Source organism: Bacillus rossius, chromosome 16 (assembly GCF_032445375.1).
Source record: "Bacillus rossius redtenbacheri isolate Brsri chromosome 16, Brsri_v3, whole genome shotgun sequence".
Classification (NCBI taxonomy): domain Eukaryota; kingdom Metazoa; phylum Arthropoda; class Insecta; order Phasmatodea; family Bacillidae; genus Bacillus; species Bacillus rossius.
The window spans coordinates 10,332,516-10,347,105 of NC_086343.1; the positions used below are offsets into that span (position 1 = coordinate 10,332,516).

A 14,590-nucleotide genomic window follows, 5' to 3' on the forward strand; every position below is an offset into this window, starting at 1 on the left:
AGAGCTTATTTTAAAGACTTAAATGATTGTAAAATGCTATTTGCATAAATAACTTCAATTACGTAATTTTTACCTAATTAATACAACTCTTAACACTGACAGACAACGCACAAACTAAGCCAGTGGACCTAGAGATTTGAAATTTGGAGGAAATATTACTTGAGTATACCCTAGAAGGGCACTTAAAGAGTTTTTTTTTTTAAATTCCATCCCTAAAGGGATGAAAAGGTCTGATGAAGTTTGTGTGAACAGAAATTCTCTGTGAGACATGCAAAATTGAAATTTTGCATGTATATACCTGTTGCTGCGTAAACGCCTCTAAGAAAGGATTTTTTTTATATACGAAAATCAGCCTCCAAGGGTTACGGGGACGGCAGGGATCAGAATTTCTATATTTTTCAGTGCTATTGAATTGTTGGTGCTTTTTTTTTCCGTCTCCACGGCAACAGGCAACGGCAATTGTCGTTAAAGTTTATGTTTGGTCCTTGTCTTTCGGGACGTGTCAGAACTAGTTGTGGCTGTATGCAGGATGTGATCTCGCGGATTCACTGGGTAGCAAAGTAGACTTGAAGCTGACGACCCTCAGCCAGCTAAAAGAACAAGGACAATAAGTAGTGTGCTAACAGAATCACGTGGAACCAGCCAGAAGGACATGACCTTGTTATCGACCAATGCTCAGTCTAAAGAAGGCTTCATTAATGTACTAGCTGAAGTACCCGGCTTTGCCCGGGCTGAACGTATCTTAACATAAGTAACATCTCTGCCGAGTATCAAGTCTGTAGGACACATGCTGGAGAAAATTGGAAATTTCGATTTTCGTCTCCCACGCAAAAAAAAAAAAAAAAATCAACAACGACGAAGAATGCATCAACAATGCAACGGCCGTTTGTCGTGGAGATTTTTCGACCGAAAAACGGGAATCAGCAATAATTACAGAGTTACGTTTTGTTACCGTCCCACGGGAACTTTTCAATTTTTTTCTCTCTCCCGGGATATAAATACCCAATGTTCCGTTTCTGAGTTAGTACAACAACCATTGCAGGTGTGTGGTTATTGCGGTAGGAATTCCCCTGAGTGAAGCGACGTGAGGCGATAATAGAAAACGGGTGAGAATCGCTGCGGGGTGTAGGGGTTAAAAAAAAAAAAAAAAAAGGATCATACTGTCCCTCGCGGAGAAGACGAGGCTATGGTTTTTGGGGAGTGATGAAGGGGGGGGGGGGGGGTTGTTTGTGCAGAAGTTTAAATTGGAACCCAACCTCGTTGTCCCAGTGTTATTGTTGCTTTGGAATGGGCAGTGCGGCCCTCGTCGGAGTGTTGCTGTCCGGCGGTTTCGACTCCACTTCAAGATTCTGCTTCGAAACAACAATAAAAAAATAACAACACAGAAGCTTTCGGTTAACGTCTTTGTTCCAATTTGGAGACTTCGAAACACATTTCCAGTTGACTTTTTTCTTTTCTTTTGGCAGTTGTAACTGCTGTTAGCTCGCGCACTCTGTACTGACATTGTCTCGCGCTAAAAAGGATTTATTTGAACCACGGAGTTAGATATTGTCAGGAGATGACATGTTGTGCCCTTATTTGAAGTCACTCAAAAAACCATTTGCGCACATCGACCGCACCCGATGACGGTCGCTAAGTACGAATGATCGATTTTGATCGTTTTGCACAGGAAAATGCGGCGATTTAAAAAGTTTCCATCAAAGCAAACACATCACTTGAACCAGTGTGTCAGGTGTCTGTCAGACATGACGCAGCTCATCAGCTGTACAGAAAGTGCATGTTCATGCAGTATCCATGCAGTAGGTAATACATGCACGTCCACCTCGTGGATTAAAACTTTTTTTTTTCAAGCGAAACTTCTTTGGGCGCGATGGGAGTAAAATTTCAAGACCGAATTTTAATGCAACGTTTTCCGTGAAACATTGTTGTGAAACGTTTCTGACGAGAAAAATGGACAGAGAATATGTACTTGGCCAAAGAGATATAATGAGATCACTTAGTTTCCTCTTTGTACGGTGATTCGAACCGTGCAAAAATATATAATAAAACCGAGAGGGACAGATGAACCAAAAAAAAAAAAAAAAAGTAACTCGCACAAGGCGAGCCGTGTACATCCTCGATGCTTTGCATGGCTGTCTATCGACTTGTCCATCCCCGGAAACTTAATTATTTACTCGTGTAAGGTCCGAGCAACGAGGCGTGCGGCAAGGAACCGTAATATCTATCGACCTGCACGTAATCGTCAGTAAATATTTGATAGCAGTCATCCGTTCTTCATGCTTGTCTGGAAGTCATCGATCTTTTTCCACCACGGCCGTGTTCCGTTTTCTGCGCGAACTCGGTAACTTGCGAAATTGAGGAATATCGTTTTATTTCATTAGGTACGTATCTTCCCTAAGTAAGGGAACAACAACTTTTAACGTAACAGAACCCCTTTCCTCCCTTTCGCGTGTAGTTTTCAAGTATTTCTTGCAATTACGGTAAACAAGTTAATTATGGGTTCATTGTCATGGTGCCCTAGTGTATCTATTTGGGAGGTATAGGTAGGGAAGACTCTTAAAAGAGTCTCAGGCCGAAGTCTATAAAGTTAGGAAAATGTTAAAGAAAGATGATACAGACCTTTTCGTCTGTTCTGTTACCCATATGTTTCGTTGATTTGACTGTTTGAAAGAAGCAGAATAATATGCTACGCATAGTAACATTTTTTATTTCCTAATAGAAAAAAATACTTAAATTTCAGCAGAGTTTATTTTTGAAAGTCTGCAAGCCTGTGCAAAGCTCACCAATATTCCATGTACGAGCCTATGTCTCCCCTAGAGCGCCTGTGCTGCTTGACCTGTGCCAACAAACTACACTACACAAAAATATTTCCCTCGAATTTCAGCATCTTAAATATACATTTTGTAGACTTTAATTTAATATGGACATTAAAATTCTTAATATCTGAGTTTTTTGTGTTCTGTCACCCTAAAAATGAAAACATTACATAAGAAAACCCTTGGATATTTGCTTTGGATCCACAATTACTTCAAGTATTCCAGTGTGCAAAAATGTAAATTCTATGAAGCTAGTTACATTACGATTTTACGAGTAAGGCCGTTTTACTCATGCCTAATTCATTTTGGCAGAATTCTTCTTCGTGTATTGAAAACTACCATTTGTATTTCTTTTAAATCGTCTTAATAGGAATACAGTGCTGCTCCCTATAAACCATTTTTGGAAACATTTCTTTCTTCTCGTCCGCGATCTGGACGTTATTTGTAATAGCAACTATCACCGTCAGAAGCGCTATCTGTATTTTTTAAGTTAACCTGAGAAACAGCTAGAGGGTTGACAGCGCTACCTACGGAGTATTCTATATACTACTTCGTGAGCAATGCCGCTGTACTCTTTCCATAGAGTGTATACGAAAATATGGCTGAATTCCGTCTCGTCCTTTGAACGTATGGCAGATTTCCGTTATGGTTCTTTTCCGCCTTTTTCGAAGAGGCCAGGCGGAATACTACCATGATGGTAGTCTTCCGCGGCCCCAACCATATGACATAACAGTCGGTAAAATTGACTTCAAACCTAAAAATTTCCTTATGTATATATATTTAATATATGATATTCCAACTGTAATCGGAATTGATGAAAAAATATGCGGAAAGGGGAAAAAAAAAAGGAAATATGTTTGTGAAACTATTCAGCAAGAGATATATATATATATATATATATATATATATATATATATATATATATATATATAATCCAAGTTGTACAATGTTAAAAATGCATGTTTGCCAGCCAATTATGCTAAAGGTTTGCGACATATACATATATACACATTTTGTGAAAGTTCAGCTACCCAAAATGTCGGCAAGTTTAACCGCGTGGAACGTAAATATGAAATAAGGACCTGGAACGGAACATATGCCCTTAAGTCAATGTGTCGTGCAAGCCAGCTTTCAACTGTTTCACTCAAATGTTGGTTGTTTCTGTCGCGACTGTTCATTAGCGTCGGTGTGCTGTGTTCAGAGGGGGAGGGAACTCTCTCTGTCCTTGTCTCGCTGGATTATGCTGGGGGAGAATGTACGATCAGGGGTGAACACGACCCTTCTGCAACTGTTTCAGACGTCCGTTCGTTCGGCGTGGCGAGTTTTGCTTCGTCTCTCGCATGTTCGCACCGGTGGTAGTTCTCAGTGTAACGTTCTCTAATCCAGAACTCTGTGGTTCGGCACTATCTGCAATCCGGCATCGATCGAGCCGGCTGTTCAACTTGCCCGCCAGGTCGCAGTACTATTCGGAGTTTATCGTTACCGTCTTTTTTTTCGTTTCTGTCCAGTGTTTCCCTGTTTCCCAGATGGTTGCAGTTCACACTGTCGTTTACATTTCCGAGATGAATATTTGAAGACGATATCTCTATCACGGACGTGAATGACATTTGAAACTTTTTTTTTAATAGTAAAGCTCATATATTTTTGTTTTGCTATAGAACAGCTTTGTTTTAAAAACCATTGTGATGTACATACCATTTCTTTGGCATTTTCGTTAAAACGATATTGACATTCTACAGTTGGGCAAGACCGTAGTCCCCGAGCTTGTCGGATTAAAGACCTTTTTACTGTAATGGAAGTTATTAATCAAAATGATTGCATGGGAAATGTCCCACGATTTCATGGTATCTTCCCAAATTTTTATTTAAGAAGGTAGTTCCACATTAGACGCATAATATTTACGAGAAGCTGCAGTTAGAAAATGTGTAACTAAACCTCACAAAGGATTGTTGAAAATATGTTTTATTTTTTGTGTAATGTTTTTTCTTTTGTTATTATTTATTTAGTATTGTATGGACATCATGGACCCTTTCTCCCCTTGAAAGAGGTTGAATTAAAAAAAAAAGTCTCAATTTTCGTTTTGAGCTGGATACGCACTTACGAGATGAGGAAAGTTTTTTTTTTTTTTTTTTTTTTTTTTTTTTTTTTTTTTTTTTAGAGATTACAATGAGTCTACGGAGGAGAAAAGTCGTCGTTTTCTTTTCCCGAGAGTCTTGGAAGTTGGTAGGGGTGGGGGGAATATTTTTCCATCTCCGCTCCGCGCCGTGGGAAGCGCGGTGTAATCCAAGAAGCACTTGGGGCGGACCACCGCGGCGTGTAGCGGGGCTTGCGTCCAGAGGCTCTCTCGCTGGCCGGGGGGTAATAACTGGGAGTCTTGTGTGCCAGGGCTCCCGTTTCTCTTGGATTGTGGAGGGGGAGACGTGGAAACAGTCGCGGCTTGTTTACCGGTTAGTTGAGCACCGATCCATCAGCTCTGCGCCTGCGCTCGTCTTCCTCCTCCGTCTCCAATCCCCGAGACCGAGACCCCGAGTTTTATCGAAGTAGTTTCGGGCCCGCCCGCTAGATAGCAGCTTTCATAATATACAGCTACATTGGTATCAGGCAAACAAACCGCTGAAAATTAATTCACTCTGTTTTGGTAGCCACATATTTTGTGGTGAATTTTTTTCATCTCCTACTCATTCATATATAACATGACCTTTTTTTATTATTAAAAAAAACAGCACTGAGTGTTTTTCGCACAGTTGAAATCACTTTTACTAAACATTTAGTCGTCAAGTAGATAAATTAACATTATTAACCTGAAACTTTGTATTAGAACCTGTATCCTGAGTTTTTTTTTTTGCTAGTAGTTATGGGCCCACAGATAGCGTTACATGCCGCGCGAAACATGGTTTAAGTTTACACTGTAAGAGTCGCACTTCTGTATCTCATTCATTGTTCTATGTTTCAATGACCCACTTAATGTCACTCCGAGCGCGCAGCGCTCCAACCGTCGGTTAGAAATACATACACCAGTTTTGATTAAAAGTGGCAGTGAAACATCTTCAGCGTTTAATAACATTTAAAATGTAATGTAAATGAATGATTAGTGCGATGCTCGCTGGTGTTTCTAGCGCGGTGTCGCCTCTAAGCGTAAGGCTTTGGGTTGGTGCGCTGTCGTGCGTAGGGAAACGATTAATATTTGAGCGGTAAACGAAACATTGTATGGCAAGTCTCTTGAATGCCAACTTTTCCATCTCTACCACCTTCTCTGGTACGATTTTGCCCATTCACGAACTCGACCGAGATGTCCCATCGTTTAAACTTATAGATGAACATGATTTTGGGGTCGAGGGACCACTTAACGGAAAAAAAAGTAGGTAGAAATTTTCTGAAAGTCCGTAAATGATGACTGCAGTATGTGCTCTTTTTTTATCATCTTAAGGACTCCATCTTCGATTTAAAAAAAATAGGTAATAATAGCGTTTCATAGTTTTTATTTGCAAATGACCTTCAATATGCTAAAGAACTCGCACTAACAAAATTTCTGAGGCTGTTTTAAGAGTGACCATTGATAATTCCGTTACAGTTAGTCATTACTAACAGTACATTTAATACTAAACGCCAGTGATTTTCAATTAGAAAATATTTGTTTCTGTTAATTGAGGTACATCAACTTTGAGTAGGAATTAACAACCAGTGAGTTTAACAAACTTGTTCGTTGATTTTTCCGAGTACGCATACGAGTGTCTTGTCGATGCTTTCGGCTTATTTTAGTGTGTTCATGCTAACCTTATTATCTTTCATTCAGGATATAACTATTTGTAGTGCTGTCAGAACAGGTGTGTGTCAGGCCGTCTTTGAGATAAATTTTGTACTTTTGTTAACAGGCATAGTGTCAGGATAGTATACTGTCAATACGTTTTTTTTTATTGCGGCCGGTATTGATACGAGGCAAATCTGCGACTGTGCTGTGAGGTGGAGAGAAATGTTGGAGGTGTGTAGAGTGAAAAAGTAATGGGGAGGGGGGTTATATGTTCAAGAAGCCCCGCTGGACTCACTTAAAACTTAAAACAGTTCTAAATTAGTATCCTAAAAAAGTTCACTTAACTAAACACTATCATAAGAAAATCATAACTTACCAACACATTGCTCACAACGGTAAAATATTAGAAACACACCACTTAGAACTGTCTCAAGCTATAAACTCATTACTAAAAAAAAAAAAAAAAAAGATCACAAATTAAACCCACAGAACTTAGAACGGGCGGGAAAAAAAAAATTTGCAAAATTCTATCCATCTGGTGTGTTTGTACGTTCTCTGAGTAGTAACGACAGCATCCCGAATCTGGAGGTGATTCTGCGGCTGTGTGTTCGGGTCCCGGGGTTACAGGACGGCCGCGTCTAGTCGAGCTGAGCTGCGTTCAGCTACGTTGAGCTGAATCGTCTAGTTGTTGTTGTGAGTCGTCGCCCCGGGGGGACGCCACAGATCCACGGCCCACAGATCCACGGGCGCGGGGCGGCGGTGCCGTGTCGCGCGCGCCACCCCCCGAGTGTAAACAGCTTGCCGCAGGGGCGGCACCCCTCGCAGTCAGCTGCGTAGCGGTCACGGTTGGTTAGGGGAGAGGGGGGAAGCGTGCTGGCGCGGAAGATTAGGGTGCCACGCAGTCAAGAACATATCCAATACGGCTGAGGACCTAGCGTCCCAGCGTCCTAGTATAGCGAAATATCTGTCCACGAACACACACGGTGTGCAGAACTTCGGGGGGCAAATAATCACGTAATTTCAAAACTGCTCAAGATATCAGTGTGATACCTGTTTATGGAAAATACATTTAAGAATATGCTAAGGGCCGTTGTTTTTAAACTTAAAATTTAATTTACCAAAATGCTTTGTTTTGGTAACAAAAAAAAATTATGCAGATTCTTGAAAGCACTCGAGGGACTTGCATTGCACCATAATCTTCATTCTCCGTCATCTAGTGTTGTGGTTACCGCTCAGATCTCGTAGTATGTCCGATGCACGACGAGAAGACTGCGTGCCAGTCCGCAGCCTTGCGCTTAGAGACGACACCGCGCTAGAAGCACCAGCGTGCGTCGCACTTACCATCCCGCCTCACTGACGCGGAAGATGTAAATCTCAATATTTTTGTGCCTTGGCACTCGTAACATTGATGTGTTCACCGTATTCGCTTATTGTAATTTTGGTCTCCTTAAAAAGAAAATCAATTTAAGTCTTTCGATTTTAAACTTTTGTCGACGAGTTGCATTTCCGACGCACTCTAAGAACTCCGATTATTTTTTACAGCGTGGCTTGCAGTCCCGTCGCCGAACGACGGCGCGTTTCGCCCGAGGGGCGTCCCTCCGCCTCTAACGTCGGCCAATGGCGTCAGTCCTAGCGGCTCACGGGGTCTCGTGATGAGAGGAGTAGTTTCCTCAGTCATTTGTCTGCTTTAATAATGTGTAGGGCCATGCATATTTCGCGAAAAGATTCCGAGATTAGTTCTGAGTTAAAAACACTGTAGCACCGTCTGTGTTTCGTGATTGGGTGAATTTATTTCAGGCGCATGTCGATTGTTACGACACCAATCACAGTAATTCAGCGCGGAAGCAAACGCGTCCTGAGTGGCTCGGTCAAAAAAAGGCAACGACTTGTCTCGCAGACGGCCGCCAGTCACAAGGACGAAACCTCTGGTGCGGGTATACCTTTCTGCAGTCTAATAGGCGTACTGATGATGTACGAGGCCTGATAAAAAAAAAGTGGATAAAATTTTATAGCAGCAACTATTGACGCTTCATCTGTTTGAAGTAATAAGCCCGATAGTCTGATCCGTTGAGATAGTCAGTGTCAAGTTTGGACAAGTTGTGACTTGTCAGTCGGCTTCCAGAGCCGGAAGAGTGAGGTCTTGTTTACCGTGTCTGTCGCGCATCATATGGAAATTTCGCGGTTTCGACTGGTCTCAGTTTTGATAGTAGTGCTCAACCCATGTTTGCTTTCCCATTGGTTGATTTCTTAGCTAGAACATTTTTATCCTTGTTGATTGGCCCTACCCGATTCGCTTACTTCTCTCCTGGCCGGGTATTGTTGGCTCACGGACGTAGATGGGAATGTCTAAATAACTGCGGTCCAATCATGAACACAGTGCGAGAGTGTGAAGGTTTGCATCCTAACTTGCGACTAAATTAATGTTCTTATGCATCTTTGGTTTTTGAACTTTTTGATTTTGTGATATCAGTCATAGATTTCAAAACCTTTTGCACTCCAATTTTTTTCCCTCAACGTTTAGGGTAAACCATTAAAGTTTATAAAGTACAACAAAGGCTACACACAAGCATTTGCTTCAAACTGTATGCCATGTGGTTGCATGATCTCATTTAATGGTTAAAATTAAATGTAGTTTGAGGTTTAAAATTATAAAAACCATTAAACCATTGAATCCATAAAACAATTTTTAAATAATCGACTGAATAGTTATATTGTATATTCAGTTTAAATAAAAAAGTAAATTATATACAGGAAAAATAATCCAGAAATTTAACTCGTCCTCACATGTAAGTTGGGTTATTGTATTTTCATGCCAGTATTTTAAATTTAACAGCATTTCTTTCTATTTTCGTTTATTTAAGTATTGCAGTTGTGCTCTGTAGCAAATTTTGTCTCCAATTGTATGCCAGTTGAATGCTAGTTGTTATATATTTGTGAAAAGTCCTGGCCAATATTGATAGTTAAATGTTTTGCCTAACTAATAGCGTTGTTGTCTCTTACTTTTTTTTTGGTTCCCACATCTGGGTTACACATACATAGAGACCGGAAAAATTCGCGAATTCATTTCGCGATAGGCTAAAATATAAATAGTTAAACCTCAGTCCTGCCTCTGCTATTGGCTCGCAACTCACCTGGATGACTCTGGGCCAACTAGAAACACCAAACCAAAGCTTTATCGAATCACAGGCTGCTACGTTGGGACGTCTCACAAGACAGCAGCCAATGAGTGGGTGACATTTGACCCAGTGTACGTATAACTATGGAGTTCATCCTACAGGGCAATGAACCCGCGAATTTTTCCGGTCCCTACACATACAAAATATCTTCTAATCACTTTCTCAAAATACTAAGATGGAAAAGTTATTCGAATTTAACAAAGAAAGGATTCATAAACAACTTACAACAATCAACGTTGCTAATTCAATTAGTATATATATACCTTTCTACAGTTACTGTAAATAACAATTATAATTTGGATATAAGCATGGCACGTACGGTTTGTTCTGATTATTTGTACCTAAATGAGCTCTGATCTTATCAGGATTATGGGGGGGGGGGGGCTGCTCATGAATTTCGGTGCTTTACGATCGGTGTAATACATGCGCATAAAATTTTATATAATTTACCGCCAGTCGTACTGTGCTCTGTAGATTAAAACCACTAGAGCAGCGGGTCCTGAATCATTTATGAGAGACCACACGAACCTCCCTGAGAGCCGGCATCAAGAACAGACGCACACACTACACCGTCTGGGTGCCGCAAACAAGACCTAACCACACACAGATACAAGCTGAATCAACAAATTACTTTCTAGAATAAAATGTAATAAATAATGATGTACCTAAGATACTAAAACACGATTTGACGTATCAGTAAAGAAAAAAAATTAAAAATTAACATTATTACAGACTATAGTAGTGTAAAACATTCCTAATACTATAAATTTTAACTATAGTAAACATGTCTTGTCATAGAAAATTTAATAAAAATAGCGAAAGACATAACCATGCTGAAACTATTACATTTTCTAATAATAATTGTAACACATTGACGCATGTTAAACCACATCTTAGTGATACCACAAGCCAAACCTGAGACTGGGACATACGAAGTACCTTAATGATAGTTTCTTAAACATATAAAGGGAATTTTGAAGCCTGATTTACACAGAAAATTAATTCCAGTTACGTACAGTAGACTCAGAAAAATATTTGGCATATGATGAGCGAAGAACAATTTCTTCTCTGAGAACGTATATGTATAGGCCCTACCATTTCGGGTACCGAGGTAATAAAACTCATCGGAAAGATAGAATGGGAACTTGTGTGGTTAATGTTACTATTTTTATACAACTTGGAATATTTGTTGGTGTTTTACTTATCGATTTATGTCATGGTCGACCGTCAATCACTAAGCACACACCAGTGCTAATTTTGACATGTAGCGAGAGTGTACACGATGAGACATACGTAAATAGATACTAAGCAGGGCTCCGATATTTTTGAAATGAAGCTTATTTATAGTTGGTAGGGTAACTTGAGGCGATGACTCAAGGCGTAACGAAAAGTACAACGCTAAGGTGTGTCGTAAAGGAAAACGTTGAGCGTCCCACTTCTCACTGTCGGGCAAGCCAGAAGCACAACAGCTGATTAACTTCTTAGATGACAGATTGATTTTGAAAATTAATAATGATGGAACAGTATCGGGAACAACTGTCTACGCAGTATATTTGTTGGTATTTGACTTGAATCGCAGTTTTATGTAAAATATTTTAGCCTTGATGCACCCATTAATTCATTCTTGGATTGCACTGAAGAAATAGACACTAGTGATTAAAAATATCATTTAAATTGTATAAGTGCACTACAAACTTTGTGTTCCTCTGTCTGTGAAGTTAAACTTCTAATGCGCGGTCACACACTCATTTTTTTGACGTGATAACGTCTTATAAATCGATGAACGCCGGCTGCACGCACGAAAATTTGTCACGTTCCGCCTGAGCCGAGCGTGCAAGAACCGGCCAACCACCGTGCGAGAAAATCTTCTATAATAGCAAACAGGTTAAGGCGGGCCTTTTAAATAATTGCTCATGATTATATTTAAACAAATTATTTAAATTAAATTTGCAAAAAAAAAAAAAACTGTAAATAATATTTGAAAATTAAAAAGTATGCGATTTTTCATCAATGTTTAGTTATGACGTTATCACGTAAAATAATCGTCCGTAAACCGACTTTACAGACAAACACCCCCGCCCCCCCTTTTTTTTATAAACGTGGACTAAACATACTTAGTTGTACATGCTAGTGAAGTTAAGGTAATTCAGCCTTAATTTCACTGGGAGAGTTTCCATCTTCGGGGTTTTAAAATACCTGCGGCGAAGCTAGACGTGGAATGAATGACCTGCTGTATCATCGCCTGTATCTGAGCAGGCAGTCCCCAGCGGCAGGCAGTGCAAACAGAAGGAATCGTAGAAGAGAATGGAATGAAGGAACGGGACGGAATGAAGTCATTCGGTCGGGTCTCAATTTACCTGAGAACTGCGCTGTACTCAGGAGCGAAACGGCGTCGTGTCACGACCCGAAGGCCTCCGGCTCGCTGTCCCGGACAGCTGCGGCGGGGAATTATCTCGCGGTGAATCAAACAGACGAGGAGCGACGCGGCGACATGGACCATCTGTTTCCACACCCCCTTCTTTCCTCATCTCTCTCCCTCTCTCTCTCTCTCTCTCTCCCCGCTGTTTCTCTGCCAGAAAACCCTCGCGTGACGTCCAGTCTCCGCGTTAGGAACGATGACATAACATTACCTTCATCCCTTCACTCGGCGACGGGACATAATCGGGCGCTAAGGGCGACTCTGGCCGGCGCATCCTACGCCGCTACGCCTCTACGCGCCAGGCACAGAAACTGGCGCGCAGTCTTCGCGTCGGAAACGCGACGGGACGTGAAGTGGCGACCCTGTCATGTTAGTCTGTATTATTTAAGATGAAGTGTTTCTAGCACTTCCCTATACCACTTACAATACTGTTTTTGGAAATTTTCATATTTAAAAACGAACGTGAAAACACCTGTTTTAGTCTATTCCACTGAAAAAAAAAAGTTCAACACGATACCATGAAACAATACTTCTATAGTATAGACAAGGTCTTAAATGATATTCGTAATCAATAGAGACAGGAAAAAATTTGTGGATTTATTTCGTGGTAGGCTAAAATTAAAACAATACTTATATCTCAGTGCTGGGTCTACTATTGGCTCACAGGTAATACGAAGTACTGTGGGCCAATGAACAGGTGACATTTGGTCGAGTATGCATAGGACTATGGAGTCTGTTCTGGAGGTCCTTTGAACCTACGAATTGTATATGTTACTGTGTATGTAATTGCATATGTAATTGTATATGTTTCTTCTCCGATAAACATTTTTGACCTGACCTTGGCAACTGGTATCCAGAGGAACCTTGTAAAAGAACAGAAACTTTTTTTTGGTGTGCCCCACCCCTGTGTAGCCGTGACCTTGGACGGGAGCGGTCACAGAGTCAGTTCCCCCGCGGCTGAAGGGGTCTCGTAATCAGATCCCAAGCATCGGCTTCGCAGGGTGTTCCGTTTGCAAACGCGGGCTTTAACTGTAACCGACTGCGCGAGTGCGCTGGCGACTTGCCGCGGCTTTGTGCGGCGGGAAGGTGTTCCCGCTCTGAAGTCCGGACTTAGCGTAATACCCAAAACCTAATTCGGAGCACGAAGCTCTCCCCTTGCTGGGTTCTGGCGCCCCGCCATTCGCATCGCGATAGGAATTGGGTTAAGGTGGAGTAAATGGGGAGGTGTGGGCGACGTAGAATTAATAATCAATGATGGTACCTCTTTAACTGGAAACTAATGGCAGAATGACGCATTTAATGCTTGTTCTCTTTGAATGTCGTGTTCTCAAGTCCCTTTAAGGCGGACTGATAAAAATTAAAACATATTCTTTGGAACAAAGTGTAAACTTACACGTCAACTTATTTCTTTGTGAGTAGAGGTGGTAAGACCTCGTGAGCGCTCGTGACCACTGAGCCGGTACTTAAGTGGTTCGGAATCCACCGTAATATTGGAGCTCCCGTCGCCTGAGGGACCTATGCATAAAATTGCAACGTAAAAATTATAACAAGTAAATAAGAAAAAAAAACCATAGAGCTCGAACATACTAACCGAAATTTAATATTTAGTACCGAATCATTAATAAACCTTGTGACTAACACTAGCGAAGTGGGGGAAGATTACAAAGAGCGGACATCCGTAGCGCAAACTGAGGTCCGAGGGGTTCTGGTTCGAATTCCAGGCAAGGCATGCATGTGCGGCGTTCGAGTTTGGTTTGTAAGGCCTACGTCACTTCCCGTAGGTTAATTACCCCATAAATGCGAGGGCGTGAACAGGTCAAAGAATAAAATTCGAAAATAAAGCATTTTGCAAAACACGCCTACCTACAGTTGTTAAAAAAAAACTAGTGATGAAACTGTTTGTTTTAAAATAACATTTTTGATTATTTTTACTAGCGGAAATGATTTTTTGCTGGTAAACTTGTCGGATTTGAAAAAAAAAAAAGCTTTATATATTTAAGTAGCTTGGATTCTGGGTTGTAGCCGCGTCCTGGCGAATAATTCACCAACGTTTCGGTCATTGCAGTCGCCATCATCAGGGAGCAGTAGGTAACTGCTCCCTGATGATGGCGACTGCGATGTCGACCGAAACGTCGCGTCGATGAATTATTCGACAAGGACGCGGCTACAACCCAGAAGCCAAGCTACTTCAGACAATGGCCGTGAAAGCCTGCGAACATTATTAATATGTATATTCAAACCTAAACATGGCAGTCACATCGGACCAATAGCTCGCCGGAATTATAATCCAGGCTGCGCAGTCAGGGGGTTGACATCTTAGTGACGTCAGCAACATGCAAGTGCCGCAAGCACACACGCTTTTGTGAGCGTGTTTAAGGCTGAGATGAAGTGCTGTAGGCCCTTTACTTTGCACGAAGAAAGAGGCTTAAGC

The 14,590-nt window shown here is 41.2% G+C and overlaps 1 protein-coding gene across 1 annotated transcript in view; it reads left to right on the forward strand.

Annotated features, from left to right (window-relative positions):
• The window catches only part of LOC134540129 (CD109 antigen-like), a 487,552-nt gene that overhangs the window by 311,160 nt on the left and 161,802 nt on the right, over positions 1-14,590 (forward strand). The gene's annotated exons all lie outside the window — the stretch shown is intronic.